The sequence below is a fragment of the Doryrhamphus excisus genome, linkage group LG12 (genome assembly GCF_037039965.1).
Source record: "Doryrhamphus excisus strain RoL-2023G ecotype Guam linkage group LG12, RoL_Dexc_Guam_v1.1, whole genome shotgun sequence".
In the NCBI taxonomy this organism is placed as follows: Eukaryota; Metazoa; Chordata; class Actinopteri; order Syngnathiformes; family Syngnathidae; genus Doryrhamphus; species Doryrhamphus excisus.
Genome location: NC_136368.1, coordinates 13,750,239 through 13,774,078, shown reverse-complemented (window position 1 = coordinate 13,774,078; position 23,840 = coordinate 13,750,239). Strand labels below are relative to the sequence as shown.

The 23,840-nt window shown below is 41.5% G+C and overlaps 1 long non-coding RNA gene across 2 annotated transcripts in view; it reads left to right on the top strand.

The window, feature by feature from the left end:
* The window catches only part of LOC144901528 (uncharacterized), a 61,542-nt gene that overhangs the window by 4,564 nt on the left and 33,138 nt on the right, over window positions 1-23,840 (top strand). For both annotated transcript variants that reach the window (XR_013629570.1, XR_013629569.1), the window contains one exon: window positions 15,345-15,396. This is a non-coding gene — a long non-coding RNA (uncharacterized LOC144901528). The remainder of the gene's footprint in view (window positions 1-15,344; window positions 15,397-23,840) is intronic.

Below are 23,840 nucleotides of genomic sequence, written 5' to 3'. Positions count from 1 at the left end.
ATGTCTCTGCTTGGTGATGACGATCTCGGCTTTGTCTTGAATAATGTTCCAGAAAAAAAAAAAAACTTGGAGAAAGTCTTCCTAAAACATACTTTCATTTTTTTTTTTTTAGGTATATAAGATGGTTGATGTGTATAGACCAGGGGTCTCAAACACGCGGCCCGCGGGCCAAATGACACTATTTTGAGGCCCTCGCCTTGATATGAAAGTTTAATGTTAGTGCGGCCCGTGCAAGTTTGATATGGATGCTGTATGGTATCATGTACCCAGAAAAAATTATTACGTTTGATTAATGTTCATGTTAAAGGTTAAATAACTGTTAATAGTTATCCTCCCTATCCGTGTGGAAGTGGTAAGTTTTTGGCTTTTTTTAAGTTTAAAGGAAATAACTTGAAGGCTACCGTTTAGGTCGCTAGCTCTCTAGTTTGCGAGTTAGCATGTGTCTCAAGACCCTGCAGTTGCGCAATATGTTGTAAATAAAAAAAGTATAAATGTGACTATAGTCGTGTTTTGTCATGTCTACAGGGCTCTAATAATGCTTTGTTCATTTTAATCTGAAAAAAATAATTTGTCTACCCACCAACTATATGTGGTTTCTTAAGTTTTTATTATTTGCTGTTTTATTATTATTATTATTATTATATTTATTTATTACTGATTGAGAACTCATAAGTAAATGTAAAAACATGTGCAGTTAACCCATGTGTTAATCCATCTATTATCATTATCAGCCGATCTCACTCATGACTGATCGGAATGGGCATAAAACCCTGATCAGAGCATCCCTAGAGAAGTGATTAAAGCTGCAAAAACGAGGGAGGAACTCTATATTTACTTTGTTTTCACTTTCTATAAAGAGGATGGGGCATGTCCAAATCCTGCAGATCAAGTAGCATAGAGAACCTCCACGATTGTCATATTGTTGCAAAATATTCTTCTACATGCAGTCCTTTTATATTTAAACAGAGTCAGCACAAAGGACCTCCATGACACCAGTTCCAAACCACCTGTGGTTTTATATCTGAATATGAAATTGAAGCATATTATTTATCTCTCTTTCTCTCCTCCCCCTCATAACCTCCAAGCTCACCTGTCTATCCTTAATGAGTCAACAGCGATCACAGACAACAGAAATCAGCCCTCCAGCAGCCGTGGGGCAGCAGTGTTGATGTACAAGGAGAAGGAAGAGGAGGAGGAAGAGCACTCGGGGGGGAAGACGTCTCCACGGAAATGAAGCATCGTCCACCTTTTGTGTGTCAGCTCCGAATCCTCCTCCTCCTCCTCCCAGCTGCTTTCGACACCTACGCCGTCCTCCACCTTCCCGGTTCACTTTGCTCTCAGCCACCTCCTCCCTCTCCTCTCTACTCCCCATTCGCCTCACATCAAAGACACACACACACAAAAAAAAACCAATATTCTGAAATACTGACTTTTCATTGTTTGGCAGAATGAACGGAGCACAGAGCCTTTCAAAACGCCTCTTTGATTATGTAACGTTACATAATTGTATCTCCAACTGTAAGAACATTTTGTCAGATGCTCACGGACAAACTTGGTTTTTGGCTGCAGATATGCTAGCAAAAGAAGCTCCAGTGGGGATGCGGATGCTCTATAAAGACGAGTCACTGGAATGTATGTTTCTTGACAGTAGAGGATAAGATCACATGTAAATAAGTAACATCTCAACATATATGTACATGTCAGGAATATTGTACACTATGTCATTATGTCATTCATTCATTCATGTTCTACCGCTTTTCCTCACGAGGGTCGCGGGGGTGCTGGAGCCTATCCCAGCAGTCTTCGGGCGAGAAGCGGGGTACACCCTGTACTGATCGCCAGCCAATCACAGGGCACATATAGACAAACAACCATTCACACTCACATTCATACCTATGGACAATTTGGAGTCGCCAATTAACCTAGCATGTTTTTGGAATGTGGGAGGAAACCCGGAGTAACCCACGCATGCACGGGGAGAACATGCAAACTCCACACAGAGATGGCCGAGGGTGGGATTGAACCCTGGTCTCCTAGCTGTGAGGTCTGCGTGCTAACCACTCGCCCGCCATGCCGCCCCAGTACAAAACAATCAGGCATAATTAATACTGCACAACAGTACAGCTAATGTACCACACACTTGAGTGTGTACCAAGTAATCATTCAGACGTACTTATTCGTTGATATGATGCACGCAGAGCAAGGAACAACTTGCCGCTCTTTCTCCTTCCTGCTGCTGTCTCATCGCACTGTGAGGCGTTCAGGCACACTTGCAATTTTAGTCCAACTATGAGAATTAGTCATTCTTGAAACTGGACAATATGCAATAATTTATTATTATTAATGTATTAACACCTTTTATTCTTACATTATTACTTCATGTTATTTCTACTTTTTTTTTTACTCTGACAGCTTTGCTGATATTTCTATTACTCGTACTGTCTCGTGTACTACAGACAATGTTGCTGCTACTGGAACCTTACTTTTGTAGTACCTACACCCAATGGATCAATAGAGTTCCAATCTAATCCAATCATTTACACTTGGCAGAGTGTTCAGTAATTCAATCCAAAAACATCCAGTGGTTGCATTCAGTAATGGATGTAGCAAACTGAGGTCACAGCCGTGTTCTGGTGGGTCACCCCCCCTCCCCAACCACCACCCTGCAAGTTCAGTGCCTCGCCTCTTAACAGCAAATCATAATGAAAGCTGAAGGTTTTGAGCCACAAAGAAAGAAAGGAACTGAGCAGAGAGAGAAAAAAGTGAAGATGGCTGTTTGGTTTCCAGGCAACAGTTAACGCCGGCCGGCAGCGGCGAGAGGCTGCTGGGTGGGTTCCTGAGTTCCCATGTTTTCTGCCTTGGTCTCCACATTCTCTTCCTGAGGAATGTGACCCACCTGACCCCTGTGAAAGCGTCTGGATTTAGCCTCCCCTCCCAGCGTACAATCGCGCCGCACTGTAATCGAAAGCCTTTATGAAAGCAAATCTCTCGCCCTCCCTTTCTCTTACGCCTCTTCATCGAAGAAGTAGTCGCCATGTGCGCTTGGAGCACAGCACAGATTGGGGATGGTGGTTTTTTTTTAATATGTGTTTTAATTGCTTTGTGTATCCTGCGTATACACAATTGTTTTGGATATTTCCTACCTTTGGGGTTATTCTGCGAAGGGAGTTTAGTGCATGAGCGAACTATGTTGAGTGGAAAGCCGGACTCTCTTTTAAAGCAGCTGTGTCGCCATGGTAACTTAGGCAACGCTCATAGCCTGTTCGGGACCAGGTTACGCTTAAAACGGGTTATGAAAGTGCCACTGTTTCAATGATTAACTAATTCGGAGATGGAATCAATATTTATTACGAACCTACGAGGTTCCAAAGGGGACATGGAGGACAAATGAGGGAATATGCTAACAATTAATGTTAGGAATCCTTGCGTGTGTACTCATGTATTACAATATTTACTGAAGACTAAACAGTCTGAGGCATCAATCAACTGCATTAAAACACTTATTGTGAAAAGGAACCAATCAAAAATGAGAGCAAATTCAAATATTTCATTAAACTGTTACATCAAAAACAAAAGTTATTGCTCCAATGTATTTATTTGTTAAATGATTAATTGTTAATATATCAACATTGTGCAATGTTGAATGTTGATAAATGAAAATACTAGGTTATATAATAATCACATTGACATGCTACACGTCCTCCCTCGCTCCATTGGGTGGCATAACTTCATTTTTCAGCAGAAGTAGAATAACATGATGTCAATTTTTCCACCTTTTTTTGTTTCATCAAGAATAATTTATTGAATTCTCTCGTGTTTCTCACCTTTTCTATCAATGTATTGGCACTCGCAACATTCTTTGGCTGCGATTTGTATTATTGAGGGGAGAAACAGGAATTTGGTATTCATGTTGATCTCACTGCCCCGTCGTGTCTTTAGGAGCAGTCACATGATTGTCTTTGGTGAAGGTCATCACTCTTTCAGTCATCATTTTGTTGCATTTCAAATTTCGGCATGTAAATCTATCATTGTAAAACTATTAAAACAACAACTTTCTAATCGATTTTGGATTTTCTGGAACTGATTAATTGGATTTATGTCCATTTCGGTTAGAGTCAGACCTTCTGGAATGGACTAAAGACATGAACTATTGTATTCAGAGTGCTACATAATATTTAACATTTAATTTATTTTTTTGATACATCCATTTTCTGTACCGCTTATCCTCATGAGGGTCGCGGGCATGCTGGAGCCTATCCCAGCTGACTCTGGGCAAGGGGCGGGGTACACCCTGGACTGGTCGCCAGCCAATCACAGGGCACATATAGACAAACAACCATTCACACTCACATTTATATCTATGGACAATTTGGAGTCGCCAATTAACCTAGCATGTTTTTGGAATCAAATATGGATATAATGTTTACTCCCCTCCAAATAAACAAAGGAAGACAACATTAAGCTATTGTAAATATTACACATAATACCAAGATAACAATGTACTGATGTTAATGTCTTGAGTTACAGTATGAATACATTACAGCCAAATATTGGTGTTTGTGTTGTACCCATTGTCTTTAGGTATGAATGTGAGGACATAGAAATTGGATGGATGCTCCAAAGTTCAAAGTTGTGTTAAGCATTTTTCCACTTGGAGGAAATCTGAAATTATTATCTTGTTTAAAAACTGTCAGAATCCCAACAAGCAGACTAATAAGGGAAATGTAAAGATATTCCTAATATTTGGGGTGGTGCAAAATACTAAAAATATAAAATACAGAACAAAGTAATGGTTTTGCTGTCTCTTGTTGCTGAATGTTAATATTTTTGTTTTGCTAATGATGCTCCAAAGACAAATATGAGTATTTAAAGAGAGGTTGTAAATATCAGGAAGCAACAAGGTGGATTATCAAAACACAACAATGAAATATGGATGATGTTTTTGTTAACGATGCTTGAAAGTTCCAAATGTTTATGACCAATCGGAGAAAGGTGACTTTAAAATCTTGCCAACAGCGTCAAGCTCCATCATGTAGATGTAAAAAAAAGTGCCATCAGTGAGAAGTAAGAGACAGTGTGTGTTTGCTTAGCGGCCGCCTGCAGTGGGGTGAAACATGGAGGTGTATGGGTGACGCTGAGACAGAAGGCCACGATACACACTCCATCTGGGCGCACAGTCACTCTCAGCAAAGAGTGTGAAACAAGAAGATGAAGATATGCGTATACTCAGGGAAAGAAGCATGATGGTATTGATATTTAAAGGAAAAACTTTCACTGTTAGATTCCATTTGAAGAAGACGGGCTTTGTGAAATACGACAAAAACAAAAGGAAAAAATGTAAACCTTGCCAAGCTGGAATTATTCGTGTTGGCAAAACTTTCCCTGTTGTCACACTTCTTTTGAGAGAAAAATGGTCGACAGAGGCTCTCCCTGCATGTAATCAGGAATTGCAGCTCATATATGCAAAATAAATGTTAAATAGGTGTTATGTTGTTTTCATCATAGCTGTGTTCTGGCACCAACACTCCGATACACGGTAACTACACAAACCCCGCCCCCGTTTCGCCTTAAATCCTGCAAACTCACACATGCAGAGGTGTTGAGCAAGATGACCCATGACCTCTTGCAAGCGGCGCTCGTGCAGGCGTTACGTAAAAAAAAAAAAAAAAGGCAGCGGCGGTGGCGAGAGGAGGCGCGAGTCGCATCCTCCTACAGATGCCTTAACAGTCACGACTTGTCGAGATGTTCTCACCGACTCCATAATGCACGAGTTGTTGGACGCACATGTTGATGTTGCACTAGTAAGTATGTATGCAAAGTGGATTTAAGAGTGGACCATGGAGGCGTCAAGAAATGCATGAAATCGAGCCACACATTTAAAAACATGCGGCTTTCAATGCATTTTAGCTTTTAGCTTACAAGTACACTAAATATTAGTCAATGACAACATAACTGACATAAAATTCAGTTTTGAAAAAACAAATGGCTTAACATAGGAGAGGTGCAAAGGTGACTTTCTTTTCAAACACACGTGTTTAAAAAAAAGGAATAAAAAATTAATTCATTCATTCACGCTTCACAGCTAGGAGACCCGAGTTCAATTCCACCCTCGGCCATCTCTGTATGGAGTTTGCATGTTCTACCCGTGCATGCGTGGGTTTTCTCCGGGTACTCCGGTTTCCTCCAAAACATTCTAGGTTAATTGGTGACTCCAAATTGTCCATAGGTATGAATGTGAGTGTGGCAACCAGTCTGGCGACCAGTCCAGGGTGTACCGCGCCTCTCGCCTAAAGACAGCTGGGATAGGCTCCAGCACCCCTGCGACCCTCATGAGGAAAAAGCGGTAGAAAATGAATGAATGTTTTGTACTGCTTTCATTGGTTCATTGGTTCTGTCGCTGACTTTGGGCGAGAGGCGGGGTACACCCTGGACTGGTCGCCAGCCAATCACAGGGCACATATAGACAAACAACCATTCACACTCACATTCATACCTATGGACAATTTGGAGTCACCAATTAAACTAGCATGTTTTTGGAATGTGGGAGGAAACCGGAGTACCCGGAGAAAACCCACACATGCACAGGGAGTGGGTGGAATTGGACCCTGGTCTTCTAGCTGTGAGGTCTGCGCTCTAACCACTAGACCACCGTGCCGCCCCAGTACAAAACAATCAGGCATAATTAATACTGCAGTAAACAACAGTACAGCTAACTGTAACATTTTAAAGAGCATGTAGAGGTACTAGATAAAGCTGCTTATGATACTTGAAAAGCAACTACTACCATCTTGCAGAGGTTGCCTACAACCACAGCTGTTAATGCCCCCCCCAGCATTAATTTGTAGAACATACAGTACTTATTAGAGACTCTGCGGTTAACTGAATAGCTAGCCTGTGATTCCATTCTTGTGGATATTAAACACATAGGGCAATGCTTTCTTAACACCTGGAATTGGGAACATCGGAGTACCTTTGGACATTTTTTGGAGGAAGAACAGGAAACATTTCCTCTTCATGATTGACTCGTTGACTTCTACAATTCCCAATAGCTACCTTACATTCTTTTGGATGTTATTTTCTCCTGCTGTGAAGCATAAAGGTGATTTCACCATGGGCCCCCGAACCTTCTTTTGGGAGCCAGTTTACCTGCAGGCTGTGAGAATAGCAGTGCAGTGTGATGTTGCTGCTTCTTCCCATGCGGAGCAGAGATGAATAAATATGAAGATAACCTGCACCTCTGCTGCACCTCTTTTTTTTCTGTCCATATGGTTGTACTGAAGGCGAGGAAGGAAGCCTCTGGCCATGATTGTCTATGTACTCACATGTTTGCTTGCGCCTTTTTCTTTGTGCATCACCATCTGACTTGAGTGTGTACTTGCTGTGTGTGTGTGTGTGTGTGTGTGGGCGGTAATGCGTAGGCGTATGCACTTTTTGACAGAGCCTCCAGTAGCACTCATTTATGAATCTTTTGTTATATTCTCCATCTCCTATTCAGCTCGCCATCAGAGCCAGCAGGGACGCTCAAGTGCTGCATTGCCCTTCAGGGAGGTGGGGATGAAGAAAACACAAAAGGGGGGGGGGTGATGGAACAGGTGATGGAGCGGTATGCATGAAGTGATGATAATTAACCAAAGCTTTTCATGAATAAACATGTAAACATGTGAAACATTTGCCCTTTCGGATGGTTCTGGTCGTTCTGGACGTGGATTGGGAAAAGGGAAGGGCGGGGGATTGATCCACTCAACCTTGTTTGGACAATCAGCAGTGGAACAAAGAACAATAACCATTTGAATGGCTTGACCATATTATATGGATAAGTGGACAATGATAACCAAAGAAGAAGAACAGAAAATAGCCATCTTGCCTTCTCTTATACTAAAGAATATTCAGAACAGAAGGCCACACAGCCAAGGGATCGGGAAGACTTGGGTTAGATTTCGGTTTGGAGTTTGCATGTTCTCCCCGTGCATGCGTGGGTTTTCTCCGGGTACTCCGGTTTCCTCCCACATTCCAAAAACATGCTAGGTTAATTGGTGACTCCAAATTGTCCATAGGTATGAATGTGAGTGTGAATGGTTGTTTGTCTATATGTGCCCTGTGATTGGCTGGCGACCCGTCCAGGGTGTACCCTGCCAGCTGGGATAAGCTCCAGCACCCCCGCGACCTTCATGAGGATAAGCGGTAGAAAATGAATGAATTAATGAATGAATTTGATAGTAATTATAGTAATAAAAAATTTGCATTTTGCATGGTCACATAGTAGATACATATATACATAGATAAGTAATCATCCTACATATATTTTATTCCATTTTGATGTTAGCATCATTCTGTATAAATTGCTTGAATTAAAAAAGGAAAAAATGTATATTCATTCATTTTCTACCGCTTTTCCTCCCAACTGTCTTCGGGCGAGAGGCAGGGTACACCCTGGACTGGTCGCCAGCCAATCACAGGGCACATATAGACAAACAACCATTCACACTCACATTCATACCTATGGACAATTTGGAGTCGCCAATTAACCTAGCATGTTTTTGGAATGTGGGAGGAAACCGGAGTACCCGGAGAAAACCCACGCATGCACAGGGAGAACATGCAAACTCAACACAGAGGAATTGAACCCTGGTGTCCTAGCTGTGAGGTCTGTGCGCTAACCACTCGACCGTCGTGCCGCCCGAAAAAATGTATATTATGTATTATAAGTTATTATTTGTCTTTTTTTTTTTCATCATGACACACGAGGCCCTGCCTTATCTGCCTCCTCTGACAGCACGGCGTCCATAAACCTCACATCTCCTGCACCCACTATACAGACACGTGTGTTTTACCTCGTATAAGCCATCCACCATAGCATAACAATGAACAGGCTTCCAGTAAAATCTGTACTTACTGGCGACACTTTTCAGTACATTGAGTGGAAAGCTCATGTAAGTGTAAAGTGTGCAATATCTGATCAACCTCCATGTGCAATATTAAGGCTCTAAATGCAATATACTAAGTTCTATGTGAAGTATTTCCATAATGCCTCATATTAACTCACTAGCAAGATCTCAGACTGGTCATATATCTCATCTCGTTTCATATTACCTACATACTGTATTGTATATAACTCTGGGAAAAACTGTTGATTCTGTTAATACTTGGGTTGTTTATATTGTTTATTTTTCTATATTGTGTATTTTTCACTGCTTAACTGATTCTGTACTCTTGCTTCTGTGCAATGCAAATTTCCCCACTGAGGGACGAATAAAGCCATATCTTATCTTATCTTATCTTATGATGAAAGCAACATCTCTCATATGACAACCTACATTATTTAAGGAAATATGTGGGAGGTCCCGTTTGATGGTTCAATCCAAAGATGTTATGGTATTCAAGCAATTTGCTAGTTTGCTAATTCAAATCATATCATGAAGATGGGCCTCATATGAAAGCTTCAGACATTTTTATGACAAAGAAGCCCTGTTAAGTTAAAGCCCACCAACTATACTTGTAAAGGTTGCATTCATGCACACTGAACCATTCTATGTTCTATGATTTTGAGGCTACAACACAACAATCATACTTGTTCTTCTTCCTGCTTATACCAGTGAACACATCCCTACCTGTGACACGGCAAGGCATTGGAATCATCTCAATGCAATAGCAGAAGAAACTGCTCAAGGGCACTGGCACCACAACAGGTGATTCTAGGAGGACACAATGAACCATATGGTGTCTGTACATACCTGGAATGCAGCATTATTTGGGTGTTCCTCCCCATATGAAGACTGAGAGACCGCCCCCCTGCAAATCCAACTGACATAATGGAGGTTCTTCAGTCAGGTTTCAATGACGACACTCGGGATTCTAAGACTGTCAAGATATTTTAAAGGAAATCATTTACAAAAACATTGATGGGCATGACTCACCAATGAAGAGAGAGCCTGCCTCCATGACAACAAGCTACTTGCCATTCTGCGACTAAGTCATCTGTAAGGAAAGATGATGAATGGTGAGTATCACCAACATTACACAAAGTGTATTCATGAAATCATCAAAAAGGGAGATGCTGAGGACATCCGCGTAAATGGAAAGGATGTCGAAAGACGGTACGTACCTTGCCACTGTTTCTAACAGCCAGAGAAGCTCAGTGGAGTTTTTTGACCACTTCTTTGCCATGTCAGAAAGGATATAAATCCCCAGCCAATGTTCTGTCTAAGCACGTACGCATACGCAATCCCTCACTGATCTTGTGTTCTCTACACAGAGGAAATCCTTGCTGCCCGACAAAATACGATCCAACATGAACTGTAAATAAAATGAACACATAACAATTTGTTCTGTAACATTTTGTAATGCAACAGGCAACAACAAGTAGTAACACAATGACGAATACTGCAGCCAATGATAGGAGCCCGTTTTCATTAACAGCATGTTACGTTGTACATATCCCAGTGGTTCTTTTCTATTGTGTGGGGTTTTTTTGCTTTCATTTTTTATTCACAGTACATAAAAGTAAACATTCATTCATTCATTTTTTACCAGGTGCTGGAGCCTATCCTAGCTGTATTCGGGCGAGAGGCGGGGTACACCCTGGACTGGTCGCCAGCCAATCACAGGACACATATAGACAAACAACCATTCACATTCATACCTATGGACAATTTGGAGTCACCAATTAACCTAGCATGTTTTTGGAATGTGGGAGGAAACCGGAGTACCCGGAGAAAACCCACGCATGAACGGGGAGAACACAGAGAGTTTATAAGAGTTTATTAGGGGCGGCACAGTGGTCGTGTGGTTAGCGTGCAGATCTCACAGCTAGGAGACCAGGGTTCAATTCCAAAAACATTCTAGGTTAATTGGTGACTCCAAATTGTCCATAGGTATGAATGTGACCCTCGTGAGGAAAAGCGGTAGAAAATGAATGATGAATGAAGAGTTTATAAAAAAAAACAAACAGCCCATCATTCCTCAAACCTACATCATTTCCATGAACTGCGTATCAGAACTAAACACCCAACAGGAAGTGAAAATATGGTGTTGATGCCCACTATGACAGCTTCCACTTTTCTAAGAGGACTGTCTGCATGATTTTGGGAGTGTGTCTGTTAAAATTTGTGTCCACGGGGAGAACATGCAAACTCCACACAGAGATCTCCGAGGGTGGAATTGAACTCGGGTATCCTAGCTGCGAGGCCTGCACGCTAACCACTCTTCCACTGTGCAGCGCATAAAAGTAAACACATACAGCAAATGTGGCATCACATTTAAAAAACAAAATAGTGCTACAGCAGGCTGCTGCAAAAGAGAAAGTAAATAAGGAAGTAAAAATACACAAGCTACATTGTGAAATACTCCTTGTTGACCTTTTGAACCCACTCGAATACGAAATACCACAGAATGGAAGTTGCACTACTTCAAGTTCTCAGGTTTTGGACAGGTGTGATACTACAAGTTTTTGTGTATATGCTCAGACACTTGAAATATTAGCATGAACGTTGGTCAAAGGACTGTGGAACAAAGAGAAAGTGCACAGTGTATCATCTTCATAGTCATATAAAGTCGAGTTTATCAAGAGGAGAGCCAGTTCCATCACAGAACAAACTGTGTCATTTTTATGCTTTCCATGGACTCCTCAAGGTGCAAAGTTGAAGCCCTTCCATTTTCAGAGTTTCCATCCAGTCGTCATTCCCACATCACAAAGCTGATAATAGCTTGTTGCCACCATCAGGTCCAACATCAAGGTAAAGGTATTAATGAGATCAGCTCAAATCAATCCTGTCTTCCAGGAATTAACAAAGCTGATGCAACATATTTTGCATCAGCGTTGGTGAAATGTCAAAAATGAAGTAAAAAAAGGAAATTATAGCAGACCTGCCTGCCGTCTGAATGATCTGAACCATCTTCACTGTTCACGTATTGAGGAATAGTCCCTTTGTCACCAAGCAGACACATTAAAGCGAATAGGTGCTAAGGTCTCATTTTCACATGTCTGAGCTGTAAAGCTGAGTATGTTGAAATGCTGGATGACTTGTCAACAGATTCATTCATTAGTGGACTTCACTGTTTGCAATTAGAGGAGTAATACATCATATCAGTTGTGATCAAGGGACTCATTTATCGGGATGAGCGAGTGCACATGTATCTGTATCTCTATCTAAGGTATATCTGTTCACCAATATAAATTATTCATACTCGGGATGGGGGGGGGGCAAAAAACAAACATGGACGTGGTTTAACCAGAAATGGAAGAGGCTTAAATCTGTACATTAAGTCTGAAATTGACTGAAATTGAATTGAGAAGTTGCTATATATATTCATGGCTCGACAATAACGATGTACCGATGGCCCGGGGCAAGTTAAAACAAAATTCGGGCAAGTAAATCGAATCAGTGATATTCCCGTCGGGCAAGTGTACTTTGGCATGCCATACTGCCAAGAGTTTTTTTTTAAAAAGCGGTTCTTGTTGGGTGTTGGTAAAACACGGACTGCGTAATTCCGGTGGTAATTTGCAAACCAATCCTTGCAAATCTTGAAATGGACCAATCAGAATGGTTTATTTAGACCGCGGCCCGTAATCCACAGTCCGCGTTCTACCCGTTCTTGTTCGCGATCAACCAATCAGCGATCGTTTGATTAATGTTCATGTTAAAGGTTAAATAACTGTTAATACTTATCCTCAATATCCGTGTGGAAGTGGTAAGTTTTTGGCTTTTTAAGTTTAAAGGAAATAACTTGGAGGCTACCGTTTAGGTCGCTAGCTCTCTAGTTTGCGAGTTAGCATGTGTCTCAAGACCCTGCAGTTGCGCAATATGTTGTAAATAAAAAAAGTATAAATGTGACTATAGTCATGTTTTGTCATGTCTACAGGGCTCTAATAATGCTTTGTTCATTTTAATCTGAAAAAAATAATTAGTCTACCCACCAACTATATGTGGTTTCTTAAGTTTTTATTATTTGCCGTTTTATTATTATTATTATTATATTTATTTATTACTGATTGATTGATTTTCTTTATTCTTGAGTTGTTTATTTATTTTATTTCTTATTTTGTGTAGAAAAATAAAAATGAAGATATTTGAGAACAGTGGAATGTTTTATCAGAGCTTTTCTTATAGAAAATCGGAACCAAAGCAAAGTTTATTCATTTTTCTGTTTTTAATAAATGTGTTTTTTTTGGGGCGGGGGGAAAACTGATGCGGCCCAGCCTCGCCCAGACCAGAGCTCCAGTGGCCCCCAGGTAAATTGAGTTTGAGACCCCTGATGTACGTTATGAAACAAGTTTAAGTTTGTAAGTTGCATACTGCAACGCATTGAGGAGTGTAATATTTTAGCATCGCTGATGTCAGCCATACATGCAGAATGCTTGATGCTACTGTGCAAGTGTACCTAATGTGGTGGCCAGTTAATGCAGGTTACCACTGTCTGTGTCCAACTGAATAACTGCATGTCACAGCTAGACAGACAGACAGACAGACACCTTTGATGCTTAATGTATTTGACTGTCAGATCTACCTGAATTCAAGTACTCGCAAGTGTGTGTGTTTTCAACAGAGAGAGAAAAGCCTCTGAGAGAAAACACGTGTCTCTAAAAGCCACCTCGTGTTGAATTGCGGTGCTCAAGGTCGGATCAGAGCGCTCCACGCGACGGCGTGGGTGGCCTGCGTTGACGCAATGGCGTTGGCAGGAGCAATGCATTAACCGACCGACTACTGTTGATGGTCAATTACCCGGATGTCTGCAGTGACAGTTTTTTCACTCTCACTTTCAGCCAAATGTTTCCCGGGTTCAGCTCTTGTCACATTGCCCTCAACCCCCGCACATTCCATAATAATAAGCTCCAAAAGCAGCGGCTGATAGGTGCATTCTGGAATAATGGAGGATGCGGATGCTGGTACGCTGTAGGATTGAACCAATGGATGACTCAATGAATGATCTTTTCATTCATTCATTCATTTTCTACCGCTTATCTTCACGAGGGTCGCAGGGGGTGCTGGAGCCTATCCCAGCTGTCTTCGTGCGACAGGCGGGGTACACCCCGGACCGGTCGCCAGCCAATCACAGGGCACATATAGACAAACAACCATTCACACTCACATTCATACCTATGGACAATTTGGAGTCACCAATTAACCTAGCATGTTTTTGGAATGTGGGAGGAAACCGGAGTACCCGGAGAAAACCCACGCATGCACGGGGAGAACATGCAAACTCCACACACAGATGGCCGAGGGTGGAATTGAACCCTGGTCTCCTAGCTGTGAGGTCTGCACGCTAACCACTCAACCGCCGTGCAGCCCTTAATGATCTTTTCAATGGTTATTATTTTGGAAGTTTGTTTCACATATTTACTTCCTGTCTGATGGTGCTGACAAGCGGTATTATGGGGCTTTTCGCTAGGAGATGGTCATATTCAGGTGGTTATCGCTAGCGTTGAACGATTCATCGCCCTGCACATTTAAAGGCAAGGAGAGGCGTTCATGAGATTGATTAAGATTGAACTCTCTCACGCTTTCTGTCCTCCCTCTTTGCCACTTGCGCCAGTGAGAGGGATGGAGGTGTTGGTACGACGCAGTCCGGCGCGGTGTTCACAAAAATTGGACATGTGCGGCGCAGACAGGTACCCCACGCTAGTGCCTGCTCTATGAAAGTCGATCCCATATTGTGTTCAACATGATAGAGTGGAAAAAGTTATCCCATCCAGTGTGGAAGATGTAAGTTTTTTGGCGTTTTAAGCTTAGACAAAATACATTTGAGGCTCGCTAGCTTGTTAGCGTGCTCGCTAGCATAGGAGTTGCAATGTAGTGTAAAGAAAGAATAATCTGGAGTGTAAAGGTGACTATAGGTCATATTATTTTAAAGTCTACGGTGCTCTACAGGTTTTCTATGCTCTATGTATGAAAATATTCCACTTATATTAAGAAGTGGATATTAATTTATCATGGTCGGGTCTGGAATCAATTAACTGTTATAAAGGAGGTACAACAGTAGTTGGCAAAATTAAGTGGAATGTTTTATCAAAGCTTTTCTTATAGAAAATCGTAACCAAAGCAAAGTTTATTCATTTTTCTGTTTTTAATAAACGCGTTTTTTTTTTTTTTGGAAAACCTGATGCGACACAGCCTCGCCCAGACCCTAGCTCCAGTGGCCCCCAGGTAAATTGAGTTTGATGTACATTATGAAACAAGTTTAAGATTGTTTAAGATTGTAAGGTGCATACTGCAGTTGGCAAAATTAAGTGGAATGTTTTATCAGAGCTTTTCTTATAGAAAATCGTAACCAAAGCAAAGTTTATTCATTTTTCTGTTTTTAATAAATGCGTTTTTTTTTTTTTTGGAAAACCTGATGCGGCCCAGCCTCGCCCAGACCCTAGCTCCTCGCCCAGACCCTAGCTCCAGTGGCCCCCAGGTAAGAGTCAAGTTTTTTTAAGTTTCTATATTGTTTTAAGGTGATATTTTCCTGACTATTTTTCTTCAGTGGACGAGTGTCCAAATGGCTTATTTGATCATAAAGGTTGGACAACCAATACACTATTGCGGTGCCACAGAGACATTTTGAAACTGCTGAAAGCTCTATAATATGGAGCCATTCATTAGTCAAGACTTGCTGTCATCTCTGCGGTTTGACTCCATGTTGAATAACCTGCAGAACTAAACAAGCAAACATAGACTTTATGACTTCACTTGATCTACTATGGATCGAAGTCCAGTGTTTTGTTGACCTAACCTGAAACATATACCGCTGGCCCCTAATCTGCATGGACATTACACGTAGTCTATAGTCTTTGCAAAGACAGATCGCTGTATTGGATCTACGCGGGTACATCACATACTTAAAAGATACCTTTTGAAAAAGCGGCTTATTTCTAAAGCTTTTTTTTTGTGGGAAGATGGCAAGAGAAGAAGAGGTTCTGATGATGTCTCTGAGTCAGTTGTTAGGGAAGATGATGGGTAGGCGGTTTGGGCCACAGCGTACACACCATTTTTTTTTTACCATGTAACAGAGTCCTGCTGCGTGTGTGTGTGTGTGTGTGTGTGTGTGCACGTGCACAGGTGTGTGTGTGTGTAGCCTCTGAGAGCAAGCACCCAGCAGTGAGTTGAGTCATGCTGGCTTGTAATCGTTTTGACATTCAATTCTAATAAAACAGCAGCAACATAGTGGTACCTGTTGGCTTTGTATGCGTGCATGCATCCAAAAACACATCAAAAGCCCTTACAGCCGTGTTAAAAACCTGACTCAGGCCTGTTATGACTGGAGGATGCAGAGGAGTCAGAAGGGGACAAACGGCTTTGAGAAAAGGGGAAGTGCGTTCAGGGAAATATTTTGACCTTCCAAAGATGGTAGGGGGAAATATCCTTTGCGAGAAAGTTGATGAGAAATGAATTAATCTTGAAAGATGCAGGGATTTTTTGCAGTATGATGTATTTGCATGTATCGCTGTACTACACTGCCTTGCACGGAGGGTGCGTGTGTGTGAGCTCATAAGCATGTTTAAGGTCACGTGTGATGTCACAGGGCTTCCCCATGACTGGTGTTTTTGCGGTTTGTTCTTGACTCACTGTGGTTTCCCCGTATCGCTAATCAGCGTGTATGTGAATGTAAGTGGCGAAGCGCTAGCAGTAAAATAACAAAATGAATAAACAATCTTAATAATAATAAGACTTACTAAGCAAGCTGAAAGGAACAAACATTTATATAAGTGAATATCTGACGACGCTGACATTACCTAGAAAGCTTTTTTTTTTTTTTTGCCCGTCATCCACAATTCTTGTGTGAGACATTACCACACATGGCTTTCTATTTTCTGTGTGTTCTAAAGATATAAACAGATCCAAACAGAGACAGATCATTGTGTGTATGGTGAAGTTATTCAATTCTATTTGATGATTCGGTAATCTTTTAAAACCAACAGACTCCAGCACAGGGCAGTGTGTTGATGTGGTACTCATAGGACAGGAAGAACATCAGCTAAAAGCTCAACCAAGCCAATTTCAGAAAAACAGACAATTCAAATGATGAGCACTTGAAATGAGCAAATATCCAACACAAGGAAGTTATCTGAGACCAGCATATAGTGTTCATTCATTCATTGTCTGTCTCTGTCTCTAAGCCAAGAAGTGGGGTACACCCTGGACTGATCGCCAGCTAATCACAGGGCACATATAGACAAACAACCATTCACACTCACATTCATACTTATGGACAAGTTGGAGTCGCCAATTAACCTAGCATGTTTTTGGAATGTGGGAGGAAACCGGAGTACGCGGAGAAAACCATATTTCATGAAACAAAATACTAATATGACAAGCCGTTTTGAAAGTAAACACTTAGCCCTTCCAGTATCATTCCTCCAACATTGAATAAACAGCTTCATGTACTCAGTATTCAGTTGCATAGACATGCAAATACTGTATTCACATTTACAGTAACTATCAAAGTCTGCCCTTTACTTTGATACCAAAATCATCCTCATCCTTCTAAACTTTGCAGATACAGAGAAAAATGTTATTCATTTTGTATATACTGTCATTTTCGGTCAAAATTTAGAGAGATATTTGTACTTATATAAGCCGCTCATGTACACAACATAACATGGCATATTGACAATCTTGAGCTATAAGGAAGCTCACAACAACCCTGTCAACCCATTGGAAATCACAGGAGGTCATTACTCAATATATAATATATATAATATATATAATGTCATCTTGGCACGGCGGTCTAGTGGTTAACGCGCAGACCTCACAGCTAGGAAACCAGGGTTCAATTCCACCCTCGGCCATCTCTGTGTGGAGTTTGCATGTTCTCCCCGTGCATGCATGGGTTTTCTCCGGGTACTCCGGTTTCCTCCCACATTCCAAAAACATGCTAGGTTAATTGGCGACTCCAAATTGTCCATAGGTATGAATGTGAGTGTGAATGGTTGTTTGTCTATATGTGCCCTGTGATTGGCTGGCGACTAGTCCAGGGTGCTACAATTGAGCTAAATGTCACAGCTCATCTGTAATGTCCGCCATTGAATAACTCCTGTTATGAGTTTCTGACACAACAAAATGCTTATGTGGTTTTGTGGGAAAATGTGTTTCTTTTGAATCCCTTCCAACAACAGCTGCTGACTGCCAAGCAAAGGCGACTTTAATGACCCGCAATACTTCTTTGCTCGGGGGCCACTTTTGCAATCGCTTGAAATGGCGCGCCGCTATTGGCGCACGCTAGCAGGGTATCACAGTGCAACACACGCTCTTCCACACATCAATCATGCAGGCACTCCTGTCGTGTCTACCGACAAGTTCCTACAGAGCATTCTTCCAATGTTTTTACACGATCCCAGTCGGCTCGGCCTCATTCATGCCATTCTTTTCATTCCTGCCAATGCTGCGACACATCTTTTATTTGCATCCCCGTGCAGCATTAGTGGCCTCTGCTGTCATCGCATCTTTTATTTTGTATTTACAACAGGCCTTTTCTTTATGCTGCCCTCCTCCACCCAACACTGGAATTATTATTTGTATTAAACCCGATTCAAAAGCGACAGTGCTTTTCAGCAGGTTGTCACGCCCTCGCCATTGTGCGGCCAACTTGCTGATGAATTCTACTGACAGCCGCTTCTCTCTTTTAAAACAATTCACTTTTACTTTGAAATATATATATAATTCTCTTTGAGTGGCGGAGGTGAAAGCATTATGAAGATGTGTTGGCGGAGGGAGAAAATGAGCGAAAGCGGGTGAGAGTGGCTCGGTGGTGCTCCGTGAGTGGGCTGCCGTGCATTCTTTTTGCCTTATTCACTCACCGGAGCGTGGGCGCCTAATTCATGTTTGCATTCAGCAGGTTTACCTAAGGGAGGGGAATGTTTTATCACACGCTGTCTTTGAAATCGATGACTAATTGTACTCCCTTTTTTTTTCTGTCCTTCCCAGTCCATTTTCTCCCTGTCCCTGCACTTATATCAAACCTGCTCACTTCTTTTTGGTCCTTTGGAGGGTGTAAAAGTGGATGTGCATGTTGTTTCAGTGTGTAGCATTAATGTACATAATTTACACTACAATTGCTTAAATATAAAGATAACAGTATATTCCCAAACTAACAGTATCAAGGGTAGGGGCGTGCATTGTGACACATTTCCTTAATAGAGAAACCTATTTCAAAATTGTTCACGTTAATTTCAGATTTGGTTTGATTAATTGTTTTTGCTCAATTAAATCTTTATTCCAAGAAAAAAAAATCAAGACATTTGAAGGAATTTTGTTCGTAAATTTTCCATTATCCACAACCTTTATGTGAGACATGAACACACATTTCTCTTTTCTGTGCTTTCTAAAGATATAAAAACAGATAAAAAGAGGCACATAATGGGATTAAACTATTCTGCCTGTAAAGCCTTGTGAAAAAAACTGCCTTTATTTATATAATAATTATATATTTATATATATATATTTATATTAATGTGACCTGCATATTAACCACAATACAGCAACATTGTTATTATTCATTCATTTTTATCCCCACGAGGGTCGCCTATCCCAGCTGTCTTCGGGCGAGAGGCGGGGTACACCCTGGACTGGTCGCCAGCCAATCACAGGGCACATATAGACAAACAACCATTCACACTCACATTCATACCTATGGACAATTTGGAGTCGCTAATTAACCCAGCATGTTTTCGGAATGTGGGAGGAAACCGGAGTACCCGGAGAAAACACCCGGGCAAACTCCACACGAACTCGGGTCTCCTAGCTGTGTGGCCTGCACGCTAACCACTCATCCGCCATGCAGCCTTAGAGCAACATTGTTATTATTTTATTAACATTGCTAAATCCAAAAACAAACAACATTACTGGCATAGTGACACCTTGCTACGCCACACCGGTTCACTATTAGGCAAAGTGACCAAAGTACAGCAAAATATACACAGTATGTATATAAAACCTTGTTGGAGGTGTTTTAATAGCAGGTGTTGTAGGCAGAATAGGTGTGTCCCATCACATACATTATTGAGCTGCCTCTTTTTTAGCTGTTTATATACCTTTAGAACACACAGAAAAAAAAGGATGTGTGATCCTAAATTATTTCACTTTCCCCCTGATTGCGGTCGATTATTGCACAATTGTGCTAATTGCTTCTTCAGAATTCCAGTTGTGTTTATTTAGCATTAGCAATACATGCTGTATATCACAGAAAGACGCCTGTCAACTGCTAGTTTTGGTTCCTTCTGCAGCAAACTGCTTCTGTCCTTAGCCAAGTATTGAAAACAGGCCAACTGATGCCAAATTAATCACGTGGAACTGATTGATTAATCAAATTCTGCCCACCCCGAGCCACTACATACATACTGTATCGTTGATACAGATGTTAAATAGATTAAATTCTGTAAAATGTTGACAATGCTGAACTGTAATTTCATTTAATCATGCCAAGTACTTTGGAGAACACCATCTGATTGGCGAGATTGTACCCCCAAAAGGTAGCATCATGTATTATCGTTTTTTCCAAAGAGTGGGTAATGTGAAAAACGTGTGAGTCCATCCTCAATATCCCTCTCTGTCTTTTTCTCACTCTCTGAGAAATACACTAAAGCCCAGGAGAACAGTGCCTGCATGGCCTTGGGAACTGAGGAGCACAGAATACTCTTGAGGTCTGAAGAAAGAGAGGGAGAGCGATTGAGACAGTTGAAAAAAAATAAAAGAAAAAGGAAAAAAAAAAAAGAACGAAGAGAAAGGAGTGCATTCTCCCGACATGAGTCACCTCTCAGTGAAAGCTTTGTAATTTAAGCCACACATGGTGAGGAAGAAAGAAAGGCAGGGTGAGAGGGAAAGATGGAGAGAGACAGACGGAAAAGGTTAGCCATCACAAGAAAAAGAAAAAAAAAAACACAGTTGCTTTTTGGTGAACATACCTGAGGTTACCCATCATTGCTCCCCTCCTGCTAATTACGCATCAAGTGGCCGACCTCGTTCGCTGACGTCGGTTTGTTACAATCAACCTGGATGATGAAAAGCCTTTACTTCCACATTATAAACACACATTGCACCCTATCCTTGTGATTCATTTAACCCCCCCCAAAAAAAAGGTTCTGCTGTGGAATAGCGTATCCATCCCGGTACTAGTAAAGTTACAACAAAACATCTGAGGGTGATCTAGAACTGGTTTGAGCGTCCCTGGCCAGAACCAGCTGTGAGTATTTGTAGAATATATTCTAAAATTCAGGTCTATTTTATGGGATTTGACTTTTGGAGGCTCAGATATAGCAACCAGTACAGGGTGTATCCTGCCCGAAGACAGCTGGGATAGGCTCCAGCATTCCCGCGACCCTAGTGAGGATAACCGGCATAGAATATGGATGGATAGATGGGTCAGCGATAGGCAGATCCTAATAGTCTGAAGTAGAGCTGCAGATAACCATTGTTTTAATAACTAATTAATCAATAGATTAGTCTTTCAATTAACTTTATTTAATTCACCAATGAATAGGTCTGCTTTCTCTGAACTAAGGAAATTTTACAAATTACATTTGAGATGCTGAAATCAGGATATTATAATACATTTTAAAATGAAACTATTAATCGATTACCAAAATAGTTGGCGATTAATTGTATGATTAATTGATGATTCCTTGCAGCTCTCGTCTGAAGGTCAGCCATTTGCGCTGCCATTCTGACAGCTGGCAAGCTAAAGCTAAATCAGCTTAATCTAGCAAATTCAGAATGCGTAGGTCAGGCTTTTTAAACATCAGTGATCAGTGATTGGCCAGAAAATTGTGGTTGGTGCAGCCCGAGTTAGTATATGCCCTGAGGACTGCTAAAACTCAGCATGCAAGCTATGGCATATAATACTGCAGCATCCAGACCTAAGGCATAGCAACAGAGTAAGCTAACCTTTGCATTTGTCCACAAATTCTATCTGAGAGGAGCAGCAAGAAAACGGAGCACACAGCAAATTGGAGACTGTGGAGTGCGTGCAGCACTGCAGCGACCAGAGCTAAGGCACAGCTACAAAGTGAGCTAATATTAGCATGTTTATTCCTCTGGATTCTAGCCGTGGTTCCGGAAATGTTGTGATGATGATGAAACTCCACTGAGTGACCATTCTGCTGCTAGAGTGCCTTTACCAAGGTTAGAATGTTAATTAAGGTAATGATGCTACAATTAACAACATATTCATTGCTGTGATTACAGTTTGAAGTGGTTTCACCAATTGTACTTGGAGAGTCTGTTATCAGATTACTTAATCTATTTCCGAAACAAGCTATGGCTAACAAGATGACCTATATGTATTGGTTTATGGTCAGTCAATGAAAACTAAATTTGCTAATAATTTCGAGGACACTGTGGGCTACCCTGAAGTCAACCATGGCTCCCACAAAATGACACATCCCATTGAATTTGTATCAACTCTGATGATTCAGTCATTATTCAGTCATTGGAGTCTCCCCGGCGGCACGGCGGTCGTGTGGTTAGCGTGCAGACCTCACAACTAGGAGACCAGGGTTCAATCCCACCCTCGGACATCTCTGTGTGGAGTTTGCACGTTCTCCCCGTGCATGCGTTGGTTTTCTCCGGGTACTCCGGTTTCCTCCCACATTCCAAAAACATGCTAGGTTAATTGGCAACTCCAAATTTTCCATAGGTATGAATGTGAGTGTGAATGGTTGTTTGTCTATATGTGCCCTGTGATTGGCTGGTGACCAGTCCAGGGTGTACCCCGCCTCTCGCCCGAAGACAGCTGGGATAGGCTCCAGCACCCCCCACGACCCTCATGAGGAAAAACGATAGAAAATGAATGAATGAATGAATGTAGTCTCCCCCTGCTGGTAATATAAACATCTTCCTAAAGATGAGCATATTATCTAGCATATTATCTAAGTAAGACGTCTGCTGATGTCAGGACTTCAGCAAAGGTCCAACAACTTCAAAAGCTGAACATGTGGTCTGATCCATGACTTATGTGGTATAGTGACCTGCTTCACGCCTCGCCTCCTCTCAAACCGCCGGCTACTCTTTAATTCACTTTGGTTCTACGTGATGACGACGCCGTACAGACTTGGCGGACGCCTTAAAAAAAAGCAAGCAGCCGGCCCACTTGACAGCTGGTGTTTTCCGGGGGTAAAAAAAAAAGGTCAGTAGGTCCTTGTTGGGTGTTTTTCTTTTGCTCTTGAGGAACAAAAACAGAGACACATGTCGTGATTCACCACGGTGTGTCACCATGGTCCATCAGAGGAACAAACAGAGTTGTGTGTTGGCGGCGATGTGGTCCCGCATGTCAGTTTTATGAGCAGAGCGTCCCACTGCCAGGGCAGCAGAAGGAAATAAAAACAATGTACTGTATATAGCATCTTATTTCAATGCCACAATTACGGTAGGAAACTCCAGCTCCACCTGCTTGTGTACAGAGGAGTCAAGGAATTTCTTCATCTTTCTTCTGTTCATCCAATATTTTTTTTTTTTAAATCTCACATTTTGTCAGTCATCTGGGAGCAAATGTTCAAACAAATGGCGGTGCAGCTGGGAGGGAAGACTTGACAGAAAAAAACCTGGTGGATTGGACTGAGGGTGCATTAACATGACAGTAATCCAGTAAAAATGAATTAATTCAATGAAAATACAAAAAACTAAATATCACATAAACTTGCAAAAACAACTTAGTAGTTGGCAGTGAAGAAACACTACATGGCTTAAGGATGGGTACTTTTCACATTTAAACCGATACGGTACCGATACCGGTACTCAACCGTACCAATTGTCTTGTACTTGTGTGTGTCTTTATGTGATAATACATTTTACACATTTTACACAAAATGTATGTATTTTTCCACACTTTCAAACTCTGTGTGGAGTTTGCATGTTCTCCTCATATGT